Source organism: Ascaphus truei, chromosome 2 (genome assembly GCF_040206685.1).
Source record: "Ascaphus truei isolate aAscTru1 chromosome 2, aAscTru1.hap1, whole genome shotgun sequence".
Taxonomy (NCBI): Eukaryota; Metazoa; Chordata; class Amphibia; order Anura; family Ascaphidae; genus Ascaphus; species Ascaphus truei.
Window position 1 is genome coordinate 412934950 of NC_134484.1, and position 23021 is coordinate 412957970.

At 40.9% G+C, this 23021-nt stretch overlaps 1 long non-coding RNA gene across 2 annotated transcripts; it reads right to left on the reverse strand.

The window, feature by feature from the left end:
• Positions 1-6353: 6353 nt before the first annotated feature.
• LOC142487728 (uncharacterized) lies at positions 6354-21215 on the reverse strand. 2 transcript variants are annotated; one of them, XR_012799293.1, is made up of 3 exons: positions 20770-21215; positions 19762-19836; positions 6354-8835 (listed from the first exon to the last, which is right to left on the reverse strand). It is a non-coding gene; the product is annotated as an uncharacterized LOC142487728 (long non-coding RNA). The 2 variants fall into 2 exon arrangements; XR_012799294.1 differs by lacking the exon at positions 6354-8835 and adding an exon at positions 15737-17218.
• Between the last annotated feature and the right edge of the window lie 1806 nt (positions 21216-23021).

Genomic DNA, 23021 nt, shown 5'->3' on the forward strand with positions numbered 1-23021 from the left:
ATGCTTGTTTTTATTTAATTGTTATGTTTTATATTTTTTGTTCTTGTTTGTATTTAATTGTTGTGTATTTTTGGCTCTTATCTTTTTGGTTGTGTATTTTTGGTGCTTGCTTTTTTGTTGTGTACTTTTTGTACTTGTTTTTTTATTGTTGTGCTTTGTTGGTGCTTGTTTTTTTAATGTTGTGCTTTGTTGGTGCTTGTTTTTTTATTGTTGTATATTTTTGGTGCTTGTTTTATTTATTGTTGTGTATTTTTGGTGTTTTTTTTTTTTTTGTAAGGTTGCCCATTGACAGCCATAGTGGCAAATTATGCCCATATTATATGCATGGTGTACCACTATGCCAATCATTGGGTACAGGGTGGGGTAGATGCCCCGGGGAAGGTGGTTAGGCATCCTGGGTTGGTAGCGGGGGAGTGGGGTTAACCTCTTAATTAATAACCGCTAAGGTTATAAGGGGTTAGTGGTCATTAGTTTGTTTTTTGATTGTACTGTTGCTGCCACAGAGGACATGGATGCGGAGGACAGTGATGAGGATGGCCATCATCCTGGCAGTGTTAAGTGCAACTTTTAATTTACTTTATGCTTGCTGGATAATTGTGACGGTGCCTGTCTCCAATCAAGAAGCTGACCTGAAGGCTGAGGTAGGGATGCTGAATAACCGACCAGAGCCCAGGGGCAGTATCCTGTTCGAGTGTCCGTAGTTGATAAGCAGGCAAGAGATCAGGGCAGGCGGCAGTGGTGCAAAGTCCAGGGGACAGGCAAAAGGTCAGGGCAGGCAGCAGTGGTGCAAAGTCCAGGGGACAGGCATTAGGTCAGGGCAGGTAGCAGTGGCGCAAAGTCCAGGCGACAGGCAAAAGGTCAGGGCAGGCAGAAAGCAGCGGTCAGGGTCATTGTCCGGGGTCAGCAACAAAGGAATCCAAACAGGCAACAGGGAAAGGCGTGACAGCGAAGACTGACATGAGCTGCAAAACGTAGAACTTTGCTCGGCGACTCCCACTGGGAACTGCAGCCTTTAGTAGCAGGCTGCCAGTAACCAAAATGGTCAAACTGAGGAGAAAGGGAAGGCAAACTGAAACACCTGAACTGCAGCAAACCCTAGCATGGATCGGGCAGAATCCTTACAATAATGTTTTCTTTTTAATGGCAAATGAGCTATTATCCAGATCTGGATAATTGTAATTTTGTCCATTACTGTACTGTATGTGTTGGGGGGGGGGGTGGTTGTTGGGGGTAGAGGGGGTGCTCATTCATTGCCATTGGGGTTATCTTTGCTCCTATTGAGGGCAAAAGTAACCACACAGGCAATGAATGGGTGTATTGGCTAATATTGGGTTTTAATATTTATTGGGGTAGCCAGGGTGGGTGAAGGTGGTATTTGGCCCGTGATGGGTGTTTATGCCTATCACGTGGGTAGCGGGAGGGGTAAACCCCTTCATTACCTTAGTGATAGTAACTGCTAAAGTAATGAAGGGGTTAACTCCTCCTGCAAGGCATAAACACGGGCCAAATACCACCTTCACTCACCCCCACTACCCCCTATAAACCGGGCACTGGTGTTTAACCCCTTCCTTACCTTAGCGGTTATACATTAAAGTAATGAAGCTGCCTGTAAATGTATTTTTATTGCATAGGATTGAAGCCGGGGGTCTCCGGAGCAGGTATTAATGAGTATCAGCTCTGGAGGCTCCCGGCTTCAATTCAATGCAGTAAAAATAAAAATAATTTCTAAGTCCTTGCAAATCCCATCCCGCCACCCTTGGAGTGGCGAGATGAGATCTGTGATAAGCTCGCTAGTTCAGAGCTCCGATGAGATTATTAAGCTACTAGAATAGGGTGATTTTATAAAAAATGCGAGTTAGAGCTGTTTTTCAGCTCCCGCTCAGTGTGTTCGAGTAGGAGCACTAGCACTCGGGGAGATACACTTCCCAAATGAGTTTGGCATGTCATCGGAGCTTTCTGAATAGCAACCTTGACAAATCGTTTGGGAACTGCTCAAAATCCTCGATGAGTTTATCAAAGTTTATAGAATGGGGCCCAAAGCGTTTCACAGAGCTGTTGCGGCTTCATCAGGATAGACTCCTGATTAAGCAACAATAGCGCTTCATACAGTGGAAATAGTAAAAATTATGCATTTTAGCTTATTTTTGGAGCAATTCTCTAATTTGTGACAATACTTATCCACTGGGAATGGGAGAAAGGTAAGAAATAAACCCAACATACCACTTACATTGTCAGCTCTTCGGTGCAGGGTCTCACTTTGCCTTAGATTGTCATTTACCTGTCACTCTTATCCCCATTGTTTGTAATGTGGTGATCTTGTATTGTAATTTTGTAGAGTGCTGCGTACACTGTTGGCGCTATATACAATAAATCAATTTGTTGAGGAGATTGTCCCTCTAAGAAAAATCGTAGTTTGTATGAGTGGTTAGTTTATGGACATTTTGTGTATATAAAGTACATAATAATGTTAATATGACATACTGTATAAGAACACAACTGCTGCTTAGAAAGGCAAAATGTTTCTCTAGGGACACATACAGTAAGGCAGACACATTTTTACTTATTGACGTAGTGACCATGGCTGCTCAAATAAATCTGTAGTTTTATGTGACAGGCATATATTACGCATCATCTATTCTATGCAAAGAGATATGTAAACAGGTTTGAACTCTCTCCACAGGAGCTGCTCCCCATAACTTCATTAAAAAAAGCACTAACACTTTGTCAGTTGCTAACTCATACACACTACTAACTCAGGATTTTGTTTTACGAGTGGAATAAAAAACACACTAAAATACATCTCATTGTGCTATAGGCCGCTAATGACCCATCACAGTCATTATAAAATACATGCTCAGCAAACTTGTATTTTTTTAATAAGCTACTCAAACCTACTCACAATGATCTAAGGAAACAAAATCATATGACGTTCTTGCAAAATGCTATACCAGCTTGTAAAACACCAGGCTCACAAAAACCACAGAAGAATTATTTTATAGGAGCATTTAATTATCCCTGAATAGATTTATAAAATGTATTAATTAATTTATATTAAGGTGAATTACAAACAATCTATCTTCCCACAGTACAACTATACAGTACATAGGTTCCTGCCAGGGCCTCTATTAGCTTTCCGGGTGACCAGTACTACTGTTTCCTCCCCAGCTCCGGGTTGTTGATCGGTGGGGATGACGACAAGTTGTTTAGTGGAGTTATGTTGGGTTTGAGGGTTCTTACTGTTGACGGGGGATTCCGGGGTCCTAATTGTTGTGCATGGGACGAGTAAGGGCCCTACAGCATGGCGAGATAAAGACCCACCAAGTTGGCCGACAACAGAAGTTGGGCCTGAGTTCTGGCAGCAGCCTAACTATTGGCTTTGGAGCCCCCAAGTAGTTGTCCTTGTCCCCCCTATGCCCCCCCCCCCCCCCATGTCAGTGGCCCTGGCTCCTGTGTCTAACTGCTGTAATTTGCATACAAGAACAAGTTCAATGTCTTTATTTCTAGGCCTTCATACATCCTAAACTCCATGAAAACAAAACATCATGCCTAGCATCTATTCTCATCACATCCAAATAAAATCTAAAAATATACATTCTTAATGAAGCATTTCAGTAGGCTGGACTCATGACCAAGTCTTCCCATACCCACAGTTGCACTAACCAACCTTGGTCTGGCACTATCATCCACTGTAATTACTTATTTCCTACTATTTCTTTAATTCTCCCAACTTTGGGGTAGATCTACAGAAGACCATCACTTTTGCACTAATAATGACCGTTGCCAAATTTGGCAACCGACATTATTTTTCTTCAGTTTAATGGGTATTCTCAAAGCTAATGAGATGCAAAAATGACGTCTGTTGGCAAAATGACCTTTGTAGCGTCAACGATACGAACAGGGATTATCGTAGTGCTGAGATGTTAAACAATACACTGGACATGCGCATTAGTAAAAGAAAAGTTTTATTTACGCATTGGCAAATTTTGACGTGTTACGCATTAGGGTAACCTAGCAGCACGCCCATGAGCAGATGTCAAATTCAAAAAAAATTCAAATTCAAATTAAAAAAAAATACAAATTACAGACTGAATAACTCAGCCATTTCCGCTAATACAGCTCTACTGTTGAGATGGCTGAGAAGACTTCAGCATCTACTACTCGAACTGATCCTGCTTCGGATGCTGGGACATTGGAGGACACTAGAATACAGTGATGGTATCACAATATACTGTGTGTGTATATGTGTGTGTGTATATGTGTGTATATGTGTGTGTGTGTGTGTGTGTGTGTGTGTGTGTGTGTGTGTGTGTGTGTATATATATATGTATGTGTGTGTATATATATATAAATATATATATAAAAATAAATAGATGATACCGTTCTGTGGCTAACGAAATGCTTTTATTTGTGCGAGCTTTCGAGATACACTGATCTCTTCTTCCGGCGATGTTACAATGAATGAAGCAAGCAAAAGGTATACTTAAAAACAGAGTCTCTTGGAATGTTATCTGTGCTAGTCCTTCCCCCGGTGTGGATGTGTGTTAAAGCAAGTGATGTAAGAGTGTGTGTGTTTTTCTGTGTGAATATAAATGAATGGAGAGCCCACAGTATATACAGTGCTTTACAAAAGGTGTGTGTGGAGTGCGAGTGGATATAAATGGTGTGGGTAGGTGTGGAAATGTGAGAGATTGTAGCACAACTAAAAGTGTGTGTGGATACTATGTGGTCCCTATTGGTGTATAGGGATGGAAAAACAAGGAGTATTAGTATGTGTAAGAGACAGCTGTGTGTGCATACATATAGCACAGTATGTACAGACATGGCCTTTAGCGCTCATGGGAAGAGAGTCCACTTGTGTCAGTAATGACTCCTAAAATTTCGATCTCTGTTTAGGCCACCGCTAAGTGTCCCGAACAGTTGCATACATTTGAATTCATGCAACCGTCTCTCTTTCGGTGTTTTAAGATTACCTTTGAGTATGGCAACCCTCAGATCGTTCATCTTAGAGTCAGAATATTATGGTGAGGAGTAAAGTATTCAGCAGTACAACTGAATGCGGGATGAAACCATGCCAGGACCCAAGATACAAAACCTGCGCAATGCTCTACACAGCGGACACAATACAAATACCACACAGGAATCGGGAATACAAAATCAGAGGAAAGTTCACCTGTTCCTCCAGCAATGTCGTGTACCTCATCATGTGCATGAAATGCCCAGGGGGCTGCTACTACATAGGTGAGACAGGGCAGGGGCTAAACAAGAGAATGAACCTGCATCACCACAGCATCACACGCGGAACAAAGGACAGTCCTGTCGGCGAACATTTCTCTGATTCTGGCCATAAGATGAACGATCTGAGGGTTGCCATACTCAAAGGTAATCTTAAAACACCGAAAGAGAGACGGTTGCATGAATACAAATGTATGCAACTGTTCGGGACACTTAGCGGTGGCCTAAACAGAGATCGAAATTTTAGGAGTCATTACTGACACAAGTGGACTCTCTTCCCATGAGCGCTAAAGGCCATGTCTGTACATACTGTGCTATATGTATGCACACACAGCTGTCTCTTACACATACTAATACTCCTTGTTTTTCCATCCCTATACACCAATATAATACCATATTATGTACCATATTATGTCCCTGGGTAATACACTATTGTAGTGTTTTTTGCCTTTCTTTGTCTTCCTTTTCTGAGGTTTACAGCACAAGACAAGAACTTTTGTACAAGATTCAACTTCCATTCTTTCCTCAGCGCCATAGGAGGTTTCTTTCCGCAGACTTCTCATCTGGTTGGGAGATACCAGATCAACCTTTCAGGCAGCTAAAGGACTACCTTCATCGTACTCTGTATCACAGGTTATATATATTGTATATCACTGTATTTTGTTTGCACGAGCGCTATTTGCACTTATTATTTCACCACTTTGTGTTTATCTTAAGTGTCAGCAGCTGTGTCACATAAACATCACATATAAATATGAGCACTTTATTTCACAATCGTAGTAGTAGAGGGTTAGATATAGATTCAATATTTTCCACTGAACAAACTAATGATACACCTATGATACAGGATGATGAAAAGGTAGAAGATCTAGAAGCTGCATATGATAGATTAGAAAAATTATTAATACACGAATCCCGCCAATTATGGGATGGGGTAGCTCTAGAAAAATATTTGGAACAAAAAATTATCCCACGGGGTCTTCGAATTTTTAAATCACCAACAACTGATTTTGATAATGACCAATTTATTATTGAATGGAACAGATTATTGGACAATTGTTCATTCAAATTAATGAGATTTCTTATTATGAATAGGAGAAAATTACTTCAGAAACTAGATAATGAAATTGTTGAAATCCAAGAATATTTGGAAACTATTACGAGTTCAGAAAAAATGATTTATGAAGACAAGGTTGAGAAAAAGACAAAACAAATAGAAAAAGAAATAAAATAAAAGGATAAAACACCATAGGGACAAGTTAGATTATGCCCAAGGTAAATATAGAAATTGGAAAAAATCTTCTAATCTAGAAAAAACCCAGAACTTTCATAAAGGAAATAAAAGATATGATAGAAAATGGGCACCAGATAAGTCCAAGTATGATGGGTCCCAGGATAGGACTCCATCTAGACACAGAGATAGTGGAGAGAAAAAAGATGAAATGGATCACATCAATCTTAGAAGGGAAAAGGAAATTAATAAGAAAGACCTTAACATCAAACCTAAATACAATATGAATTCTCCTTTTCATCAACTAAGAGGTTTACAAGAAAATGACACACAGCAGAAAAAGTCAAGTCCCACCAAATCCCCCACGAATAAAAATAAACACAAAAATAAAAATGCCGAGAGTCCCACAAAAGCCCCCAAACCAATTAATGGTAATAAAAAACAGGGAGGCACGCAAATTTCCAATGTAGAAAAGAAACCAACTTTTTCTTTTTTAGATTGGAAGAGAGAAAGGGACGAGGAATATCAGAGAAAAAAATCAGACAAAAAATGGGAATCACCCAATTCAAGAAAAAGAAAAATAGGGAGAGAGGTAGAAGAGGTGGGAAAGAAAAAAACAGCCAGAACAATAAGCGAATAAAAGAATATAAGAAATTTAAACAACAATTAAACATATTTAATATTAGTCAATATAAGTTGACACAATATGAAAAGCAAGTATTGAGCAAAGGTTTAACGTTTGCTCCAACAAACGACCCTAATAACTTTGAAATTTACATAGATGTGCAAAAATTCATCCGAAAACTAGCCTTAAAAAGTTTTTTTGCTAAAACTAAAACATCTATTGATGAAAGCATAGAAGGTGTAAATCAACATTTCACTAAGTTTAAACCAAGTTCAACTTTTTACCCCAAATTTGCTAGGGGCAACTTAGTAGAATCATTCGCTGAGATGGTCACAGAAGATTTAGAGAGACACATTTTGAAGGAGGGAACCAGGAAAATTTAAGTGTAAATGAAAAGCAGGCAATAGCACAATTGGAGAACAACAATCAGATTGTGATAAAGTCGGCAGACAAGGGGAGGGGCATTGTGGTCATGGATGCGGCTTACTATATTGAGGAGTCTAGGCGCATACTTGAGGACAAAGATACATATCTCCCATTAAACAACAATCCCACATTAAATTATCAGGACATATTGAAACTCATACTGGAGGGAGCTGTAAAAGGAGGTGTCATAAATGATAGGGAGTACGAATTTCTGTACAATTTACATCCAAGAATCCCTATCTTTTATATGATACCAAAAATACATAAAGATCTTATGAGACCTCCCGGTCGCCCAATAATATCGGGCATAGGATCAATTACTTCATCATTATCCCAATATATTGATCATCACTTGCAAAAACATGTAATTAAACTGCGCTCTTATTTAAGAGACACCACGCATATCTTGCAAATTTTGAGGGACATTCAATGGCAACAAGACTACATTATAGTAACAGCTGATGTAACATCGCTTTACACTGTAATATCACACAAAAAAGGGTGTGAAGCGATAGCATCTGTATTGGAGAATGATAAATCTCTGTCAGTTGAGCTGGTCACATTTCTGATGGAATCCATCAATTTCATTCTAAGGCACAATTATTTCCTATTCAAGGAACAATTCTATTTTCAGACATGTGGCACCGCCATGGGTACCAAATTCGCTCCCAGTTACGCAAACCTATATATGGGCAAGTGGGAGGATGATGTCATCTGGTCCGATTTAGAACTGGGGGTGAATTTGGTTTTATGGCGGCGCTACATAGACGACGTCATATTTATATGGAGAGGCACTGCTTGTAAATTAGAGAAATTCAAAATACATCTAAATGCTAATGATAGAAATTTGACATTCACATTTAAGGAGAGTCAAAATTGTATAGAATTTTTGGATCTACAGCTGTACACGGAAAACAACATTTTGAAAACAAAAACATACTACAAACCTGTGCAAGCCAACAATTACCTACTAGCCAGCAGTCATCATAACCCAAATTGGATTAGAAATATTCCCAAAGGACAGCTGGTTAGAATTAAACATAATTGTTCGGACCCTTTAGTTTTTGATGCACAGGCACAGGAATTAGAACAGAAGTTTGTTAACCGCAGTTACAACAAATATCAGTTAGATAATGCCATTGAGACAGAAAAAGCAATGACAAGGTCTGATTTATTGGAATATAAACCAAAAGAAATAACTAACAACAAGACAGACACTGTTGCATTTATTACAAAATACAGTTCACTGGCATCATAGATAATAAAAACATTTGACAAATACTGGGGTCTTCTAAGACAAGACGATATCTTGAAAGGATATCTGAAAGAAAAACCAGAAATATATTTTAGGAAAGCAAATAATTTAAAAACAAAACTGTCACCCAGTTGTCCTTTCAGTAGAAACACACAGAAAACAAGAGACATAATCAAGGGATACTTCCCATGTGCAAAGTGCACAGCATGTCAACATAGTATCAAAACTCAAAAGTTCTCTTTCAACATCACACATAAAGAATATCCTATCAGAACATTAATCAACTGTCACAGCCAATTTGTTATTTATCTATTGGAATGCCCGTGTGGCCTACAATATGTGGGCCGCACGGGTAGAACACTGCAAAGAAGACTTGGGGGGCACATATACAACATCAAGAGAGGCTTTGAGGCTCATAACGTTTCTCTCCATTTCAAATGAAAACACGCACAAAGTCCCGTCGGACTGAAGTGTCATGCCATAGAATGTCCTACATTCTGTAAGAGGGGGGGAGACAAAATAAATATTATTTCCAGAAGGGAATCCTATTGGATTTTTGAACTAAAGACGCTTAGCCCCCAAGGTTTAAATGTTGAATTTGACTTGTCAGCTTTCCTCAAATAGAGGTCTAATCGCACCACATGATTAGCTAGATGTCCCTGTCTTTGTCTGCTGACAACATCAGCCATCATGTAGCAGCCTGCCCAGTAATAGTAATACTATATCAGTCTCAATATAATATTTCAATTCATCACACTTACATTATATTATACATTTAGTCCATTATGATAACACTTTTACATAAAAATTTATATTTTAAAAACATTATGTTCATCACTGTAAAATACTTTAATTAGTCACTGTACCTTATTAATAATCTAGTTTATCACTAAAATACATTAATATTAAATAAACACTTTTATTTAGGATTCACAATAATATCCATTGACAGTTGGTAGTATATTCATTTGAATAAAGTTGGAATTGCTCATTGAGTTTTCCACTCCTTGAAATGTGTCTCTCTAAAAACAGTTCTCCACATCTATAAAGTGCTTGTTGACCATCAAGTTTCTGGTGTTAGTCTAATCACATAATTGGGTTTATGTACAGTAGAGGCAACTCTTATTCGAACAAAAACCAGTGGCAATTCCCCAAAAAACCCAGGAAACACCCAGGTACATTCTGAATACATGCCTTAAACTTTCCTTAAACTAGCCCCAGCATTTCTGCATTGATTAATGGCCTATCAGATTAACAGCGGGGGTCCCTGGCAGTCCCATTCAAACTGAATTGGACTGCCAGGGATCCCTGCTGTGTTAATCCTATGGGTCGTTAGTCAATGCAGAAATGCCTTAAACGTGCCTCAAACTAGCCCAGAACATACCCAGCACATACCCAGAATGTAACCCGGCTAGTTTACGGCAAATGTTAGAATAAACGTTGCCTCTACTGTATCTAATATTTTCTGTTATATGCAAATTTGTGTGTCATTTTGCATATGTTGTAAATCATAGTTCTATCCATATTGACATTAGGGACATATGTTTTATGTATCATAAGGAAGGATTTTTAATTAAATTTTTTAATTTTATTTTTATTAAATTTTTTTAATAACTTTTTATTTTTCCTTTTCATTCATTTTTCCTTAAATTTCCTTTTTGGAATCGAGTCCCATCTCAGACATGTGTCCCTATGTCTATATATAGATGGAAGTAATATGTAAAAAGTTTTTTATTAACATATGATTGTTGTAATAATATGTATATATATATATATATTTTTTAAATAGTATTCAATAATATTTGTGCTAAGTATTGCGTTTCATCTGTCATTGTTCAATGCGATTCATTGTTCCATGTCATCTGTTATTGTTCAATGTAACTCTATGTCATCATTTTCCACATTTATACTTAAATAGAGGACTTTCATTAGGGTGTTCCCAAAAGACAATCAAAACAATTATCCTAATTGAACTATCTGGGGTATATAAAGAAGCACAGTCCCATGCAGCAACCATCCCTGACGAAGAAACCCATCAATAGGAGTTTCAAAACGCGTTGGAAAGGTTTTTGGCCACTCAGGGACACCGTAGCAGTGCTATCCAGGTGGTGACGTCAGCGGAGGAGGCGATCGATCGAACTCTGTCGGCAAGGAGTCCACGAGTATTGCAGGCGATCCTCCCGCATCAACAGGCGGTTGCACCCCACGGCGAGCGGTGTCTTCTGAAGATAAAGACCCTAAACCATTGCGCATGTCCTACTCATGTCCGGTGAGTAGTATTTCAATATTACCACGGCGGAGCAGCTCATCTTCCTTAAGCACAAGCGCTTGGAAGTTTTTTATGCCTATACATCTGTTTGATTAATTGTTTTATATTAATTGTTTTATACCAATCGTTTTATAGAATAAATGCTCTTATTATATATACCATATTATGTCCCTGGGTAATACACTATTGTAGTGTTTTTTGCCTTTCTTTGTCTTCCTTTTCTGAGGTTTACAGCACAAGACAAGAACTTTTGTACAAGATTCAACTTCCATTCTTTCCTCAGCTCCATAGGAGGTTTCTTTCCGAAGAGAATGAACCTGCATCACCACAGCATCACACGCGGAACAAGAGACAGTCCTGTCGGCGAACATTTCTCTGACTCTGGCCATAAGATGAACGATCTGAGGGTTGCCATACTCATAGGTAATCTTAAAACACCAAAAGAGAGACGGTTGCATGAATACAAATGTATGCAACTGTTCGGGACACTTATTGGTGGCCTAAACAGAGATCGAAATTTTAGGAGTCATTACTGACACAAGTGGACTCTCTTCCCATGAGCGCTAAAGGCCATGTCTGTACATACTGTGCTATATGTATGCACACACAGCTGTCTCTTACACATACTAATACTCCTTGTTTTTCCATCCCTATACACCAATAGGGACCACATAGTATCCACACACACTTTTAGTTGTGCTACAATCTCTCACATTTCCACACCTACCCACACCATTTATATCCACTCGCACTCCACACACACCTTTTGTAAAGCACTGTATATACTGTGGGCTCTCCATTCATTTATATTCACACAGATACACACACACACTCTTACATCACTTGCTTTCAGGAACCTTTTGACACCTCTAGCCATAAAACACAACCACACGGGGGGAAGGACTAGCACAGATAACATTCCAAGAGACACTGTTTTTAAGTATACCTTTTGCTTGCTTCATTCATTGTAACATCGCCGGAAGAAGAGATCAGTGTATCTCGAAAGCTCGCACAAATAAAAGCATTTCGTTAGCCACAGAACGGTATCATCTATTTATTTTTTGATTATTGAAGCTCGGCTAACACGGTACTGATACCTCTACATGTATATATATATATATATATATATGTATATATATATATATATATATATATATATATATATATATATATATATATATATATATATATATATATATATATATATATATATATACAGCCATACATATATACAGTGTTCGAAAAATCCGGTCACCCGGGCGACTGGATTTGACCTAGTGGCGGCCTCCCTATTGCCGCCCAAGCAGTGCACGCGGTTCTTTGAAATTTTCCCTGCTTGCGCTGGAAACAAAAAACACAGTCCCCCTACCTGATTGGTGAGTTGAATTGGCGCGCTCTATATGAGCCCGCACATCATGAGCGGCCATTCTTTTCCCATGGAGATCGTGTTTGAAAAAGTAAGTACTCCCTCTGCCTCCAGCGGTCCCCATGCCTCCTGCGCTCCCCATGCCTCCGGCAGTCCCTCTGCCTCCCCATAGAAAGAGACAGGCTCCAGGGCACACACAAACTGATCCTGATCGCTTGCTTGATCAAACAAAAAAAAAATTGTGGTCCCAATGTAGAAAAAAGTGAAAAATCTTTATTGCAGCATACAAAAGTGAACAGTATAAAACTTCCCACGCGTTTCAACCAATGACTGGTCTTTCGCAAGGAGAAAGACCAGTCATTGGTTGAAACGCATGGGAGGTTTTAAACTGTTGGGACCACGATTTTTTATTTTAATTTTTGTTTGATCAAGCAAGCGATCAGGATCAGTTTGTGTGTGCCCTGGAGCCTGTCTATTTCTGTGCCTGCATTTGGTCTCTAGAGGCACCCGTCTGGGGGGAGAGGGAGGTGCTTACACTGCGGACATGCAGTGCTACTGTTTGCAGGAGTTTGAAGTAGGAGCACAGAGTGGAGCACACAGGAAGCTTTCAGAGGTGTTTTCCCCATTGCCAAACCCACCGTGGGAGCTCTGAAGGGAGTATATGCAGAGCATTGTGAGGTTGGTTTTTCCCTTTGCCTGACCCACCTTGGGAGTTCTGTGTTTGATATACATCTAGCAGTGAGAGGTGATTTCCCCACTGCCTGAACCTGTGAGTACTTTCATGCTGTGCATCATTGCACTGTTTCTTTGTGAGGGCAGAGGATACTAGAGGGTTTCAACTGAAGATATAGAGGACTTACACTGCCCCCTTTCTTTACCTCATCTCCTCCCCTTGGATGTCGCCTATTTGATTATGCTCCCTATTTACTCTCCCCATCTGATTCATACTGATCACACATATCCTGTTTCATTCATCTATACCTGGAGCGCATGGCAGATTTCTACAGCCTCTGCCTCCCCATGCCTCCCGCACTCCCGCCCACGGTGCCGCAGTCCCTCATCCTCCCCATGCCTCCTGCACTCCTCCACATGCTCCCGCACTCCCCCACATGCCTCCGCACTCCTCCACATGCTCCCGCACTCCCCCACATGCCCCCAATCTGCCCCATATGCCCCCGATCCCAGAGACCTTCCCTTGCGCTGAAGCGCCTATGCTGAAACTTTTCACTGATGCCTTCCCGATGCCGACCTCAGCCTGTGACCTCAATCTATGCACCTGTGCCGCCAGCCCTGACCCCAGTCTGGATATCGTTGACCCTGCCTTCTCCAACCCTGACCCGGCTACCCACGACTACGGACTACGCAACCCGGACCCGGCTTTGTGGTCTAAGGTTGGTGTTTTCCCCACCGTACGTGTTCCCTGACGAATGTGAAGAAGCAATGAAGAAGCCAAAGACCCTCAACCTGGAACGTCATATTATTTTGAATGCCTGTGTAGCCCTGGTAAGATTATGGGCTATATTTCTATCCTCCTCCTGTGCAGTAATCCCTGTTAAGGGCAGGTTTGCCAGGAGTTATCATGGGTTTCCCCCACCTCAAGCACTTCCCCTGAAATGGTGAAGGTAGGTCACCTGACCCTGTGTCCAATCAAGAGACACAGGGGCGGTGCCTGCTGAAATCATAAAGAGCAGTGCACTTCCTATTTAGTTTTAGTCTAGTCTAGTGAGTGTGTGTTATTAAAGTGAGCAGAGTGAAGAAGTAGGTTAGAGCCTGATGAGTAGAGCTGATAGTTAGGTGGACCAAATACCTCTTACCCTGCCTAGGGATAAGGGAAGAGCTAGCCCCACTCTGGGTGCCCCTGAGGCCCAAAGTGGAGGCAGGGACATCCTACAGGAGTACAGCTGCCTGCTGGTTCCTATGTGATATCTGTCTGTATGCTGTGGATACAGAGACACATAAAGAGCTTCTGCTAATTGAAAGAGACTTGTGTGGAGACTGGAATCTCTCATCCCTGGGAGGGGATTCTGTGGTAGGGATTCCACCCCGTATCCCTGGGGCTTACTACAGATGGAGGCGCTGTACCATTGAAAGAGAACGAAGGCATTCACCCCAGAAACCTGTCCTGTTGTCCCCCATGTCATCATGGGAGACTCAGGCCCTCCTATTGCCAGCAGGTACGCATCACATTCAAACACATAGCCAGACCAAGAAACACCCTAGGGTACCCGATATGAGATCGGGTAGAGGTACATGGGCTACACCTGTAAGAAGACTCCCTTTCTCACAGAATAGTAGCCATGCCAAGACTTTGTTCATAAATAAAAGATTACGTATGCTCCCAAGTCCAGTGACGCAAAAGATTGAGGGCTGGAGTTCAAACTACATAGAAGATTGATTCAGGAATCCTCTGCATGCAATGGGATCTACTTCGTAACAAAGAGGTGCTGGGATCTGTATTTCTCTGGGTGTAGGGGGTGATGTTGCCAGTATGGGCGGTATGGGAGTAGAACCCACGTGGAGGGTGTCAATCCAGGTCACAATAGCCTGAAGAGAGCTAACTATGAAAGTCAATTATTGATTTTGCTGGTTGAGATGTTTCTCGTGTTACCCCATTAAATGTAATTGGCAAGAACCGTCTCTCCCTAACTCAGCAAGGTCTATTTTTTAGACCGCGCAAAATATAACGATGCTCATCTCGGCAAGAGGCAAGAGGACAGGAGACATAGAGTAATACGACTGGGACTGCCAAGAAACAGGAACCTTGGTTGGCAACTTCCAGAAGGAAGTGCAGCCTTAAATTGGAAGTTGCCAGGATCCAAAATGGCAGAAAAGGACAAGTGAGGGCTAGCTCCAGAAAGAAACAGGACTGGAGTGCAAAATCAGAGACGGACCATGCAGAATTCTGAGTCATCCCTTGAGATTGGAGGAAAGGAGATTTCACCATGCAACAATGGAAAGAGTTCTTTACAGTAATGGTAGTTAAATGGTGAAAGGTATTACCCATGCAAACTGATGGCAGATACAATAGATATCTTTAAAAAAAGGTTAGATATCTTTTTAGAAGGGAAAGATATACAGGGGTATATCAAAAAGTAAACATGGGAGGGATGTTGATCCATGGAGAAATCAGATAGCCATTACTGGAGTCAGCAACAAAGAAAAAGCACACATACAAAATTAATTCAAGTGTAATATAGTTGATAAACAAAGATAGTATTAATTAGTGAATATAGTGAGGTGCAGCTGATGGAAGGGTGTTTCCCAACACCCATAGAAGATACAATAAAAAAAACCTTTAAATGCAAACTCTCTAGCCGTCTAGCGTTAAAATTGTGAGTAAACGTGCAACGTGAAAAACTGCAAAATAGACTCACTCTATATGGTAGGAGGTTGGTGATCAAATTTTTGATCTGTTACAAAATAGCAGGAACTGCCCAGGTGCATGTAAAGACAAAAGAAGCATATAGTACAGCACAGTTTAATAAAAACATATAGTGAGCAGTGAGCCCAAAAGTACATACTCACATGTCCAAGTAAAAAACAGGCGTTGTGCCACTCTGGGTCTATGGCGTCGGCACTCTGCTCCCAAATCAAAGGAGAAACAGCTGCAGGCACTCGGCTTTCCTCTGTCTTAACTTCTTTGCAGTACGATCACTCTTCCGGGTTCCTCCATCAGGATACGTCACCGCGTTGACGCAACCAATGGGAGCCGTCACTCCGTCCACAACTTGGGTAGTGTAGAAAACGTCAGGAAAAAAAGGTAGAGAGACAGCGCACAGCACACAGCGCTCTCATTAGTCCATGTGGAGACTAGTTAATTGAGTGGCTGCAATCAACTATCTCTCTGCTGGATTCTCAGAGTTCTGAGGCTGCTCTATTTAAACAGGGATAAGTCCCTGTTACAATACCCAATAAAGGTTAATTATGAACTAATTTATTACTACAATTAATTGTATATGAGTGCAGCATACAGAGACCTGTTTTCTTCTGTTATTTATTTCTATATGAATTGTATAACATAATGAGATTTGAATATAAATATTTTTGCATTGGACATATGAATATTGCTCACATTTATTTTTGCTGAGAATTTGTCTTGGCATTGGGCTTTTAACAATTATGCAATTGCTTTGTGCTGTTAGCAAATGTACTTTTGCACTTTTATGGGGGTCATTATCAATGTATCCAGGCTGCAATACCAATGAAAACTGGTGAAAAAAAGTACTACATTTATCACTGAAAAAATACAGTCCTGTATTATTGCTTTTAATAGTATGTTTTTATTTGACATATCCAATTCTGTTTTGGTAACAGCTCGGCTTCTGGGATACTTTCAGAACGAATCCTTAGAGACTTTCAATGACATTTGAGAAATGGGCTGCAGAAACTAACGCTATATTGCTGCAATAATATGAAGCACACATTGTGAAAGGAAATGTACTTTATAGACACTAAACTAATAACTTTTACTACCTGGGTGACTATATTTTTCCTTCTTTTCTTAAGCTGGTCTTGATTATTTGCTAATTTTATAGAATTTAGAATGAGCTTCATTCTCCTCCTGAGAGTGCAAGAGCAGAAAACAGCTGCAGGAACCAACCTTACCATCCACCTGGTCTAGGGAAATGTTAAACACTTTAACAAGTCAGATTGTAAAATAACATAGGTATTGATATACAGGCATCATGATTTATTGATCAGCGCTGTTTTTAACAGTTAGGCAAATTAATACATCTGCACACTAGTGATTGGAGATCCCTGCTCTTTTTCTCTTTTGTGGCTGCATTGCGTTGTGGAAAGGGCAGAGGTTGCACCTAACACAGGAGAGAAAAATATTGCTTGAAGTGACTGCAAATAGAGTCCTTAGAGATGTGAAATTGTCAGATAATAAGAGGAAGGCAATTAAAGTGCATTATATCCCAGTATTTTCTGCTTCCAAGGTTAGTTTGGAACATTTCATCCTATGGAGAGGGTTGGAATCATATCACAGGTCTAGAAAAGGTTGGTGGCATTTGACCATATCTGTTTTTTTCGGGGCATTGTCATGCTCAGAAAAGCTAGTTAACATAATTTGAAAAAAAAACAATATGGGGCACTGAAAGAAAAAAACACAGAATAATATATGTGCAACATCCCGAAGTATACATTTACGTATGTAGCCATGTATCTTTTTTGGCTGCTAATCTGCCCTGCCTAACACATAAATCCTGGTACCAGCACAGGCAGTGTTAGAATTAATCTGGGTTTTCCCCTGCAGTAAGCAGTTCCCTTGAGTGACAGGTGTGTGTGTGGGGGGGGGGGGGGGGCTAAGGCCTGTGTGCTGCCCTATCAGGGGCTCAGACCTAGGACCCTCCCCCTGGGTATATAAGGGGCTGTAGAGCTAAATTTAGGGGGTTGATGCTGAGTTCTAGGAAGTGTGGCGTCAGGGCTTTGCTCACCTTCCTTCCCCTCCCTCAGGGGAGTGGGACAACTACCCCTTTTTCCACCAGGGAATAGGGGAAGAGCTAAGGATAGACCTCTGTGGCCTCAAGCCTGGGGGATGAGCCCAGGGAAAAGAGTGTACCGGTTGAATGCTGTGTTCTGTGTTGAAAGAATAAAGACTGTTCCTGTTTTATATACTCCTGCCTGAGAGTGCAGTTAATCAGGGGCAGTACCAGAGAGCTTTCCTGCAGGGACTGCACCCAGTCCTACTGGGGCCTGCGGGGAATGGAGGCACTGCACCTAGTGAAATAGTGAGAAAGAACCCTAAAGCCTGTCCTGTTCGTCCCCACTACCATCGGCGGACGCTCAGTATTCTGTGATCCAGCAGGTGAGCAGAACAAAATACAGTGTAATAGTGAAATCTCCCAGAGGGTGGGAGGAAACATGTTACATGTATATGCGCTACCCTCCCTCCCCCCCCCCCACGGTGGATGTAATTTGTTTACCTGCTCTGCATACCACAGTGTTGTGTATTGATTTACATACTCTGTCAGTGGCTGAGAGCCGAAAAAAGGAGTGAGCCCATTGGATCCTGAGGAGTTGAGACGTAATGGCATTGGGAGTGTGCAGATACACAGGCAGGGAGGAGTGAGCATATAGGGAGACCCCCGTGAGAGAGAAGCGAAAGGACTTATCCTGAGTAGCCCGGTGCAGAAGAAAGCGAGGTTGCAGAGCCTGAAAGACCAGAAGGATGGCAAGAAGAGAGAGGAAACCCATGCAAGCTGTGGTTCAAAGCTGTGAGTCAGAAAGCAGCTGGGAGATCGCTCCCACAAACACATCAGTATCCTAAGGCTGTGTTTATAGTACTGGCTACGGCAACTGTGACGTTGCACAGCACCGAATCAAGTACATGCCGCCCGTCGCGGGTGCCCATAGTGGGCGCGAAGGCGACAGCGATGGCTGACGTCATGCGGTCGCGATCGCTGGAAGTCAAAGGATTTTTACTTCTTCAGCGATCGGCATGTGACTTAAGCGGCACGTGAGTGATTCAGCCAATGAAAGCAACCGCTCACTGCCACGCCTCCACCATTCCCCCCGGTCACCCTCTCCTGTCTCCACCAGAGTGCAGCAAACGCTATATTATTTATTAATTTATAAAATGTTTTACCAGGAAGTAACAAATTGAGAGTTACCTCTCGTTTTCAAGTATGTCCTGGGCACAGAGTTATGATGACAAATAATACATGGCGACAGCTGATGTCACATGGCCGCGTCACCGTAGCCCTTACTATAAACACAGCCTAAGTCAGGGGAGCGCAATCTTTTTCCCCTGCGTCCCCCTGCCGGCTGTCCCCTCTCCTTGGACCCCTCCTTACGATACAACCTGGAGCCATGGGGCTATATGGTGATTTGCTGCTTACTATTTATCATATAACATATAGTAATTGCTTAAAGGAGTCATCCACTTGTTTTTATTTGTTTTTAGTGAGATGTGTCTATTTAGTGTTGTTAATCATGTATTTTGCAAAACATTTATCTATGATTAATTGACTTCTGCTTGTGTGCCATACTTTAGAAGATTTCCTTCCACTCTTCTGTGAAGGATTATTTTCGTTAAAAAAAATATATGCCAAGAGAATAAATAAAACCTTAATCAATAATATAGGGTGATTAATCAAATTTGGAAGGAATGAAAAAGTGTATGAAATGATATGTGATATCTTGAAGGTGAAAACCAGCTAACCAACAGTTAACTATCAGGCGCCTCAAGAGTCACAAGACAGTTGCATCCCAATTATAAACATATGAAAAAATGATGGCTGTTCTCCGTAGAACAACCAGTGACAAAGGCCCCCGGGCTGAAACGTGTCAGAGGATCCGCCAGACTTTTACCTAGATGTCGCAATAAACGTTTTTTCACTCCACCACTGCCTACCTGCGGTATGTTCTACCGCTGTGCGCCGTTCCTGCCTCCCACGGGAGGAGAGTTTCTCTGATATCTTGAAGGTGCCTACATAAAGTAAATATTAAATAACAAATATGTACGTGTAAAAAAATGAATATATTGTGAATGGATATATGTGCTAAACCATCCAGAAGACACACACACACATTATAAACAGATACTTAACCCTAAGGTTTTGACTAATTCCAGACCTTTAAGATACAAAAGTAATATCTCAGTTCACAGGTGCAGATGAAATACTGTATAGTGCAACACAGGTTCCCAATGAGTCTTAGTGCCGCTGATTTGGTGTGACACTGACCAGTTCCACATTGAAAAATCTCAAATAAAAAAGAAAGCACATGCTCCATAGTAAAATATCGTTTTAATGCTATAATATATGAAGAATACAAAAGTATTGCGCTCACATATGTGCGATCTTTAAATCGCATTAAAAATCAAAATCTCCAATCTCTGCGGTGATCAGCGCCAAAGGGGCTTCATGGAGCACCGTTCTCAATGGAGATAAGACTATCTATTAGTTTATATATATATATATATATATATATATATATATATATATATATAAAGAAACAAATTTCAGCTTGCACTCAATGTACTCAAAAACATCAACAGGTGCCAGTCTCTAATAATAATAATAGAACAACATTACCATACTCACGTCCGGTAAAGGAAGACTGCACTCAGATCAGTAAAGGCAAAAAAAGTCTGTATTAGGCATCAGTACAAAATGAACAGGCCAATCCGGATTTATATATATATACACAGTATAGGGTGGCTTCAATAAGGGTCACCACAGTAGAATATATATACAGGTTTATGAACAAAAATAATTGGTAGCATACACAAACTTTCAGTCACCATGTGATCCCTTCTAACTAGGATCACTACATACAATACCCAATACAATTGTTACCATACCAGCATAAACCAGTACTGCTCAGTAATGTGTGTATTGGTGTCTTTCAGAGTCCTTACCACCTTGTGTTATAAGGGGTCCATGTGTAAGTGCTAGCACATAATGTTGGAGCTCTTATGTTCAGTGTGGTGCCGTGGCAGGCCTGTCTCTTCACAAAGACTTTGGCACCATTTTCTGTTGTGAAGATCCCCTCTCCAGCTACTCACAAATCCCTTAGCCTGGTGGGCTGATGATCCACTGGTACCCTGCTCTGGGAGCCTGTCTGTGGCCTTGTCAGCCTGCTGCTCTCTATCACTGAAACTGGGGCTATCCTCTGCAGAGTCTCTCTCTGGCCCCTGTCTGTTTGCTGTCACAGTTTGGACTGCCGGGCTCTGCTTATCTTCCCTCCTCTCCTCTCACTAAATGGGGCTCATGCAGGTCCCTCTGGGCAGGATAAATCTGCACACAACCTCACTGTATCAGCTCCCTGTAAATCTGAACTGTCATGGCTTCCCTAAGCACTGAAGGCTCACCCCCCCCTCCTTCACCAGTTCTCTCATTGGCTTATAATAGTCACATGTCCTTGGAGGTGAACTGGCTAGGGACAGTGTCCTATTATTGCTTGGCAGATACAGGGGTTTCAGAAAACATGTGGAACAAAATTAGGAATTTATACTATAGAACTTGTATCCAAATGTTAATTTAATCCCTCAAGTGTCAGGGTACCCTTTTGGAAAATCCCAACAATTTCTTGTCTACACAGAGTCTTGAATATGTCCCCCCCCCCCTAAATGATGTCGATGAACATGCTCAAGACCGATAATGGTCCTACCACCTGGATCTTTGTTTTGACATGCAAAAAAATGTCTAGGTACCCCATGATTTTGATGACCATTAAAATCTCAAATTGAATTGACGTGTTGTGCATCCAATATGCTGAACACCGCACCCACATGTCAATATATATATATACAATGTGAGTAGTCTAACAATTTATAAAACCTTTTACTTTTAATGGTTCTTGTCATTATTTGCACATCCAAATATATACAGGCAGTCCTCGGTTATCCAACGTAATCCGTTCTGGAAGTAGCGTTGGATAGTGAAACCGTTTGTAAATTGAGTTCCATGTTAATCAGTGGTGATGAGTTTTGGATAACGCATTCAGGCGACGGATAACGCATTCCGGTGTCGAAAAACAGCCCATAGGGTTTTGTTGGATACTCCATTCGTTGTAAAGTGAACCGTTGGATAGCGAGGACTACCTGTAAGAGCAAATTCGGGTTCTTAGATAATGAGTAGTTTATTGCCTGTACAGCATAAAGTATGATCATACACACAAAAGTCAATGTGACTCTCTGCCAGGGGAGGGCCCAAGCAGGCTTTATATGCATTTTAGATTCCTTTGTTTAAAATAGGTTACTAGGCAGAATATAATGACATCACAGAAGCATTCCCTGTGCATGCGGGGATAATCCTCTTTTAAACCAATCAAGTTACAGGTCATCTTATCTATCCAAGACTGGCTCCAAAGATCAATTCATCTAACCTAAACTTGTTCTTTAGCTGACCACAACACTTGAGTGCTTGACCAACAAGGCACAGTCCAAATCCTCCCCCCACCCCCTTGGAGCAAAGTTAATTCTTGCAACAACACGCATACTGACATATAACAGAGAAAAGGACATACAAAAGACAAGATGAATGCCTGTAAAACAAAATGAATTCCACTCTTCAGAGAACCCCTCCAGTCCATTTCAATAATATGTCCATTCCAACATTATTATTTCAACATTCCCATTAGCACAGGAAGTGAATTACTTCTTTATATCACAAATAAATTGACAAGTGGTACATCTAGTATGACCCCATTTAAAATTCCCCTGAGTTTTAGAATAATGATGTAAACGATCAGAATGTGAATCAGGTTTTTATTGGCTGGAAACAAAAATATGTTTTAGATATTTTTATATTTTCCCCACATATTTTAAGTGGGACAGATTCAAAACTCTGTGTAGACAGCAGACTTTTGGGATTTTTCAAATGGGCACCCTGACACTTAAATGAATATTTGGTACAAGTACTACAGTATAAATTCCTCTGTTTTTTCCTCAGGTTTTCTATAATAAATGTTTAAATATCAAGTGAAATACGGTAATGATATGAAACGTTTCATATATGCATACGGTAGTAGAATCAGAGCAGGATGTAATTTCTCTCCAGAAGGACTTGGATAGACTGGACTGAGCACTTGGGCAGGTAAATGGCTGCCAAAGTTGCTGATCGATTCGTTCTCCTGTGATCGATCGGCGAAGATTCGTCTCAGGGATTC